Here is a 7,119-nt window from a genome sequence, read left to right on the forward strand (position 1 = left end):
GGCCAAACTCTTAACCGGTGAGGAGCGTATAATCCGTACAGTACTGCACGGAAAAAATGACCATTTTATCCACTACAATTGCATTGCTCAAATGTGCTGTTATTGGTACCATTTACTACTGAAAATATCAACGAGATGTTTGTTTATATTTGAAGACATATTAAAGCCTTTAACGCTTGTTTTTGACTCGCACTACTTTTCATGATTGAACAAAACTTTTGGCAGGTACTGTATGAAAACGTATATTCAATGAACAAGAGTCGAGAGTATAATGAGCCTTTTTCTCCCTACCTACGATTTGGCAACGTGCATCCAAGACATTGGAAGGGGCACATCGCTACAGAAAGTAAATGAAGTATAATACACAAATACACAATTTAAATAAATATCTGAAAGCTTATTTGTGTATCAGTTCCGAGTGACTTACCCAAATAGGTCATAAACCTGCGCGACCGTTCGCCAGCTGCCTTTGTCCGGCCTGTACATGCATATATGTTTCTTTCGTAAAATTTCCCGTTATTTCGAATTGCACTAGCAGCTTTTACGTACAAATAAAATTTAAAAAATCATTCGCAAAAGTACGCATTTTTGCTCTTAAATTGATAAAATAAAATATAAAATGAAAAAAGATAAAAATAGGACGTGGGCACATTTTCTCGGTAGACAAATTTTTCAGAAGTGAAAATCTTCGTTTACTTCCCTAAACACACTACTAAAATATAGAGTAACTAACAAATATTGTTAAAATTTCCAAATACATTTGTAAACTTCTAACTTAGTTTTCTTAGCATAATTCATAACATTAATTTTGAAATGAACAATGATTCCTTAAAAATTATTAAACTATTGTAATATTAATTTACTACAGCATATATAATTAAATTTCATAAGCAATATTTACCTGCAGTAACGATTCTTTGTTGACAAATTAGTACTACTATTATAAGTATTCATGACTAACTAAATTAAATATCCTGCATGTTCTCAAATGTGCATAATGTACATACATATCTAACTACTGCACTTGATGCGTTTAGATACGTGGAAATATCTAGTATTTTCGATATGATTAGGTCATATCTTTTCTAGCAGATACAGATTATGTTAATTTTACAGCAAATATAGAAAATGCAAAGATAGAAACTATTGATTGCAATACGAATGATTTTAGATAATAAATTTGTTAGTGAATTAAAAAGTTTGAGTTACATATTGCAATACCAATTAAGTCACACCTAATTTTTACCCGCTTTTATTGAAACATAAAGTTACTTCTGAATATTTCTTACACTTTATTATATAGGGTTGTTCGGAAAGTCATTTCGTTTTTTTTTTGTGGAAATGAAAGACAGTTTTCGTATAATAAACAAATACTTTATTAAATTATATATTGACCGTTCTGGTCCAACACCTTTTGCCATCTTTCTGGTAGTAGCATAATTCCACGCTCATAAAATTTTTGGTCTTTGCTGGCAAAAAAACTGATCGAGGAGGTTTTCGACCTAATAGGCGAGATAGGTTAGTAGGACAGCTTCTCAGACATGAAGGTCTATTTAGAGACATATTAGAGATAGAAACGGAAGTTAGGAGGGATAGAGGTAGACCTAGATTAGATTACTCTTCGCAAATAGTTAAGGATGTGGGTTGCTCTAGCTTTAGGGAAATGCGAAGATTAGTGCAGGATAGGAAAGAGTGGAGGTACGTGTCCAACCAGCCTTAAGACTGACGACCTTATGATGATGATAGGATGAGACACGAGGAGCTAGTTTGAGAGATATTATAAGCAAAAGTAGGATTAAAAAAAATTACTAGATTAGGCTACTGTTCGCAAGTAGTTAAGGATGTAAGATGTTCTCATTTTAGGGAAATGCGATGATTTACTCAGGATAAGAAAGCGTGGAGGTGTGTAGTTTTCGAGCTGATGACCCTATGAAGATCATAACCTACTAACTAACATGTAAGCAGAAGTATAACTTCCACCGAGCGCACAAGTTTTTTGAATTATACCAAATTCTTCCCAAACTACTGTATAAAGAAAAACGTTAGTCCTTTTCGTTCCTCATCTTGTTTAATTTATTCATATGAGTCTTGTAAATTTTGTCTCGCAGGGTTTTAGTTTTACTATCCTGGTATTCCATTAGGCAATCAAATTCTTCTGGAGTTAAGCCAGTTCTAACTTTACATACGAGATTGTCCATTCTCCTTCCCAGATGTTTAGGATGGGTGTTGACGTCATCAATTTGGAGATTCAGGATCTTCGTTTGGCAGCGAGTAAGCCAAGTATCAAATCGTTTTTGGTCTCTCCTACTGTCGAATTTTAGTAGGTTCAAGTTCTTCGTTATATTTATGATAAAATCTGGTGTCATGTCTTCTGTTCGGCGGGTTAGCAAAAAGATTCTCCTCCTGGTATGACGAACTAGTTTGTTCTTGGTTGACATGAGTTCTCTTATGTCAGCCATGGTATTTTCTTCGTATTTGTTCCTCATCTGGTCCATAATGTTCGTGTATTGGAACAATGAGGTGTTGTACAACGTGCTTCCAGGCGTATCACGTGAAATTTAATTTTGTCGGTGAATTTGACTTATTTAATTTGTTATATGAATTTAATTTTGTCAATAAATCAAATTCACCGACAAAATTAAATTTTACATAAATAAGTTAGTCCTTTTAATTTCCCTTTTAATATAATGTTGTAACTTTACGTTCCTGTTGTGTTTGTATCAAGTGTGTTAGTTGGAGATTACCATACAGTAGAATAAACATCACGGAAGTGACGGTGTGTGACCTATGCATTTTGATAGCGAATAACGGAAATGGGGTAAAGAGAAGGGAAAAATCAAGAAAGAAGCAGAAACGACAGTACAACGTCCCGTAGCACCGCGCGACATCCTCCTACTTCTGAGCGGGATCTGTGCAATTACATTGTATTCTCGAGGGATTTTTAGTTGAAATGAAAGCTTTACGGAAATGTTGAAATAGCACGCGTATTACTTTGACGTTTGAAAATATCTAATACATATAAACGACGTAAGGGAATATATGCAGTACATAAAGGGTGGTTATTTAAGTGGTGAGGCAGGGGCATGGTCGAGAATCCAGATCACAGCTTTGCTTCGAAGAAGCAACTGATTCGATCGTGGGTCCGACTATATTGCTCCAGGGTTTTCTATGATTTCCTAATTAACTGGGTCCTTCATTCCAAAAATAAAAAGAGGTAGAAATAAAGCAAGCAGTTCATAACTAAAAATAAAAAGAAGCAATTTCCTACCCCAACGATCTAACAGTGTGCTTCTTTCCCATCATCCATTTATGTTGGTGGATGGACAGTTTTTCCGATCTACAGTCTAATGTCTACTGCGAAGTCGGAGAGTAGGGCGGAAATCGTAGAAATAGGTGCATGAGCGTTGACTAGGGAGACAATGATTGGAAAGGACAGAAAAGAAGTGAAAAATTATCTGTGAAATATGACAAGGAAATAACAGAAAAACATGAACTCGAATTGATGTTCTCCTTATTGCTAATCTTTGATTGGGGCAGACCGAGACAAAACGAGGTTCACGCTAAGACGGAATGAGCGCTAATGTACGTAACTTGTATGCGCATGTGTGCTCCCGATAGGACTATTCGGATGAACTTAAATCGTCCTACATTAGCCAGCTAGAAGAGAACGTGTCGCAATGTTGTTTGACCACACTGAATTTGATCATATTTTTGGGAAGTTTTATATCAAACGTTGACGTATTATCAGGGAGGTACAGAAAATAACTATGTTTTCGCAATATTTTCAACCCTACATCGTAGCAGTAGCATCGGAGTTTGAAATAAGGTACTTTTCATAGCCGTCGTCGTTTTAGGTTAGAAGTACAAAATATGTTTGTTAGGGCAACGGGATTCTAAATTTGGAAAAGAATTTAACAAATCCAAGGAATAAAGTGCCCTTGAAGAAGAACTGGTAGGCGAGCAGTCCCTTCGGACTACTTCAGAGAGTAGGGCGGAAGGTCCTCTTCAGCCACCTTTTAGGAATCGTGGGAATAGGTGGGTGGCGGTTGGAGTAATAAAGATGAGATGGACGAGTTGAAGAGAAGTGAAAGACCCTCTGTGAAATTAAAGTATCATTACTACTGCCCAACCATTTGTTTAAGTAATCCAAGGAAACCCGGAATTGAACCAGTGTTCTCTCTAATGCTAAGCAATGGTCTAAATGCCGCTGGGTACTGCGCTTGTATTTACTGTGAGTACATATTCGCAGTCGACCAAAGGATGGATATGGATGGAACCGTCAGTCATGGTTGGACCCATAAGATAATTCTTGTGTTAGAATTGATGAGCACGTCAATTTTACACATACTTGTGAACGCTACTAGTCTGATTACAGTATATGCTTTTTTTAACCCATATAATTTCCCAAATCAACATGTAACAGATATCAATAACATAGTGATGAGCAAAGCAACACCAATACCAAGATTGTCCCAGTCTTGAAATTAGTCTTGGTCTCTCTTATTCGGTCTTGGTCTTGCTCAAATACTTCTAGTCTTGGCCTTGGTCTTGCTGATATAGTCTTAGTCTTGGTACATACTTTATTTTTAATAATTCTTAGCGCAAATTTTTCTCTTTACCAACACAACCATTGTCTTAAATGCTAAAATTTTCTGTCCAACATGCGAGCTTGTCATGGCTGTCCCAGTCTTGAAATTAGTCTTGGTCTCTCTTATTCGGTCTTGGTCTTGCTCAAATACTTCTAGTCTTGGCCTTGGTCTTGCTGATATAGTCTCAGCCTTGGGAGCTTGTCATGGCTGTCATAGTCTTGAAATTAGTCTTGGTCTCTCTTATTCGGTCTTGGTCTTGCTCAAATACTTCTAGTCTTGGCCTTGGTCTTGCTGATATAGTCTCAGTCTTGGTACATACTTTATTTTTAATAATTCGTAGCGCAAATTTTTCTCTTTACCAACACAATGATTGTTTTAAATGCTAAAATTTTCTGTCAAACATGCCAGCTAGTCATGGCTCTTAAAGATAATAGTGTCGGTAGTTGTGAGAATTATTAAAACTCTCAAGAACTTACCCAATGTATAATTTGACTCTTCCTCCAACGCATAAATTGACCTTTTAGGTTAGTTAAAAGAAATAAGAAATTAATTTGTCTATATATTTCAGACAGAAAGAAAGAACACTTATTCCGAGGGCATTCTTGTAGATTCTTTTTTCCAAACAGTGGTAAAGTTTCTTTTTTTATGTTAAAATCCAGTAAAGAAAACTGAATATTTCAAATACTAAGAATGTTTTGTTCCAAGATAATAATTAAAGTTGCTTCAAATAGTTTAACTCATAAATCCAGCGGAAGCAATAATTTTTCGTTTAGTCTTGATTTTGCATATTTGGTCTTGGTTTTAGTCTTGGTCTTATTCGTTCGGTCTTGGTTTAACTCTTGGACTTGTTCGTTCGGTCTTGGTTTTAATCTTGACCGTGTTCATTCGGTCTTGGTCTAGCTAGTATAAAGACAATTTTGGTCTACAATTTCCAAGACCAAGTGTAAGAAGACTACAAGACCAAGATCAATTTTGCCCATCACTACAATAACTGAAGTTAAGATACTAAGAATGGATCTAGCACCAGGAGCTGGTGGGTATTTGCCATGGTTTCAACAAACTTATCAAAGGTCGAGATATTGGTCTCTTTAATTTAAAAAAAAAAACTGGATCAAACACCAATACAAAAAACATGAATTATATTTTAAGTTCACTTTTGTTCATTAAACACGGCATAAGCAACGCCGAAGATTACATCGTTTTTATTAGTATGCTTCTAACTAGGTATGCGCGATTATTATATGTAACAATCGTTTGTCGATTCTAAGAAAATAATTGATTATTGCCATTAATTGAAATAATCGATTATTCGATTATTTTTAGTAACCATTTACTTAGTCGATTACCTGACCGATTTTATTAATCGATTCCGTATCTTGAATCATCAGTACAAGACTCAAATCCATTTTTTTTTACACAAAATAATTTGAACCTAATAAATACTTTAAAAAACAAAATTCCATACAAAGTTTAGAAAACTAAAAGACGTTTCGACACCCAAGGTTTCATCCTCAGTTAGAGACCTAGATTTTTTTACTCTCTTAACCTTTCATGCTTGTAATGTGACCATCCTCAATTCTTTACAGAATAAAATACAACAATAACGTCCTGACATGCGGTTTACCTCTTAAATTTATTTTTTTGAAAGTTGTTTTAAGTCTAAAGGGAATTTATGTAATTTTCATTTTAAGAATGTTAGTTTCATCCACGTGCAAACCCACTTCCACGTATCCACTTCCTATTCCCGAGAAACTTCGTCGTTCTACTACATTATTCAGGAAGTTGCGAGCGTCTCGGAGGACCTAAGATATTGTGATAATGACGATCGTACACTTTTATTTTAGAAATTAAAAGCAGTTCCAGACATCCCAAAAGTCATTTACATTCACTCATAATATTCGAAATAACTGATACAAAAATAGAATTTTGAATTAAGTAAAAAAAAATTAGAAAATACTCTAAAACTCGTAATAAAAATAGAAGGTACTTACCGTTATCATATGTTGAACAAAAAAACCACGTAAAAAAATATTAGGGTTTCTTTATTATTCACCAAATCGCTAAATTTTAGGGTTTGATTTCAATGAATTTTAAACAATGAATAAATAAATTACTCAAACGATTTGAAGAAATCGGAATGCATAAAAGTTTCTTCAAGACAACTCATAGAACTGATAATTTATAAATTTAAGTTTGAAATGAGAATATTACATTTGTAATCAAAGCTGATCAAGTAAAAGTAAAATTTTACGATGTTAAAATCGATAAAGTTATTTTTATACGGTCACATCAAATGTTATACCCAATTACATCTTTGAATTCCATACTATGGTTGTTCGGAAAGTCATTTCGTTTTTTCCCGACAGAGGATTTAATTGTATTCTTTTGCACCCAACTTCACATATGCTTTGAGAGCTCATATAGCAAGGCTTGTGTGTGAAAAATTCCAATTAATTCTACGCAGTAGTTTTTGGTTGGTGCCCTTTTAAATATGGAGAGCGCCTTTTAAATATGGAGAGCTATCTTACTG

At 34.7% G+C, this 7,119-nt stretch overlaps 1 long non-coding RNA gene across 1 annotated transcript in view; it reads right to left on the reverse strand.

Annotated features, from left to right (window-relative positions):
- LOC108738889 overlaps positions 1-998 on the reverse strand; it is a 5,302-nt gene extending 4,304 nt beyond the window's left edge. The window contains exon 1 of the long non-coding RNA XR_001938052.2: positions 902-998. This is a non-coding gene — a long non-coding RNA (uncharacterized LOC108738889). The remainder of the gene's footprint in view (positions 1-901) is intronic.
- Positions 999-7,119: the final 6,121 nt, after the last annotated feature.

Source organism: Agrilus planipennis, unplaced genomic scaffold (assembly GCF_000699045.2).
Source record: "Agrilus planipennis isolate EAB-ADULT unplaced genomic scaffold, Apla_2.0 scaffold210, whole genome shotgun sequence".
Taxonomy (NCBI): Eukaryota; Metazoa; Arthropoda; class Insecta; order Coleoptera; family Buprestidae; genus Agrilus; species Agrilus planipennis.